At 36.8% G+C, this 1,984-nt stretch overlaps 1 protein-coding gene across 1 annotated transcript in view; it reads left to right on the forward strand.

The window, feature by feature from the left end:
• The window catches only part of LOC119581935 (metabotropic glutamate receptor 8-like), a gene marked incomplete at its 5' end in the record, with an annotated part of 173,067 nt that overhangs the window by 120,093 nt on the left and 50,990 nt on the right, over nucleotides 1-1,984 (forward strand).

Genomic DNA, 1,984 nt, shown 5'->3' on the forward strand with positions numbered 1-1,984 from the left:
TGCAGCACCTCCACGCAGACCGATGGATTGTTCATGGAGGCTTGGTTGCAATTAGCCAACTTTGTATTCATTTACTGATACATATATATTTTTTTAACTTTTATTATTTAATGAATGTTCTGTCTATTCTTAATTATTTTGTTTAAGTTACATGTGGAAGTTATGATATTTGTTGTTACACTGAAAATTATTAGATTTAGCAATTGCACGTATATAAAGATTTTCCGATGTAGTTTTCCGATGTTGTCCAGTCTGTAGAATCTAGTTGCACTGTGTGGAAATATTGCATAAAATGTCTTTCTGTTGCGGTTTAGTTTAGTTACTGCCCATTGCAAAGATTTCCTGGGTCAACACAGTCTCGTTAATGCATTTTCCATTTTGTATATTTTGAATGATAGAGATACCTGGATTAAACTGAAATTGCCCGTTAAAGTTAGACTGTGTGACTGTGTGATCTGGAGACTAAGTGACTCGATGCAAATGCTATTATCGTGTTGCATATGCTAAGCTGTGTGTGTGTTGATAGCACATTGCTTCTCTTTAGGGAGCGTTGTTGTCATAAGTTGATAAAAATATGACCTTACACTTCAAGTACTCTTTGTGTGAAAGCAAATGTCCGAAACGTTTAACAAGCCTTAGTTGTGTTCGAGCTTTGCAACTCATGCATTGTAAATGAATTAAGTGTCACGGGGAGTTTGAGCAGATAACTACTGTTAGTGTTGGTGAGGCAATCAATAAGGATCTTCGTTGTGTGGTGTAAGTAGGAAGAAAAGTATATGGCATTCTTATCATAAATTCTTATCATATACATTTTATTGAGAATAATGACACATGTATTGGTGTTCATGTTGTACTTTGGTGCTTTATAAAGGAATGTTTCGCGAAAAAAGAGTTATTCGATACATGTTAAACAGCGAATCGTGATATTGTATAAAGTGTGTTGCAAATGATTGTTTGTATAGTTATAGCCACTGTATTGCAAATCACTAATGTTGCTAAAAACCTGTAACAATCTAGTATGGTAACTGCACAGTAGGTAAATCTCTGATGTTAGTCTATAGTCACAAGAAATGTGTTTAAGATCGCGAAGTAAAATAAATTTGCCAATGTTGACTTAGTTAAAAGCCTAGAAGTGCATTTAGCCGTGTTGCCAGTGTTGTTATGATCATGCAGTTGTGTTGTGCAAGTTTGATGTGGTAAAAACAGCTGTGTTGCAAGTGTTGATGCGATACAACAGATGTGTGTTGCAGCACGTCGCCACTCCGGCCTCTTCGTCACGGAACACACTGGGACCATCGCCAAAGTAACAGGTCGGTATACCTTTCTTATCAACACAGCCCACCTCTCACTGCCAACCCACCACCCGTGGCCCACCTACGAAGCCCACTCTCTTCAGTGCTCTCACACTATCATTACTCACTCTTCTCGTCTCACTCTCTTTTCTGAGGATTCTGATTTCTATCATTCATCATTTCCTTTTCATTCTTTTTCTTTTCGTCTACCCTTCCTCCCCCATCCCTTCCCTCCCGAATAAAAACACTTTCTGATTTCTATCTATACACGCATACATGTTACATCCAACACCCACATGAAATCCACACCATCCACATGAAATTCACAACATTATGTTTTTGTACACAACGTCCACTTTGCATCCATGATATCTACATTAAACCCACAACATTCGAATCTTATCCACAACATCCACATTATATCCACAACATCTACATTCCATCCACATTATATCCACACCATCTACATTATATCCACAATATCCACATTATATCCATAACATCTACATTCCATCCACAACATTCACATTATATTCAAAACATTTCTCAATCGACAATGAAATAATGCAAATGACATATTTATAGCATATAGTTCGCCTCATTAATAGCTCATTTCATTCCAAACACGTATCTTAATTTCCTATGATTTATTTTTTAAATAGATTTCATACGCATATCCTCGTCCACAGGTG

Source organism: Penaeus monodon, chromosome 15 (genome assembly GCF_015228065.2).
Source record: "Penaeus monodon isolate SGIC_2016 chromosome 15, NSTDA_Pmon_1, whole genome shotgun sequence".
Lineage (NCBI taxonomy): Eukaryota > Metazoa > Arthropoda > Malacostraca > Decapoda > Penaeidae > Penaeus > Penaeus monodon.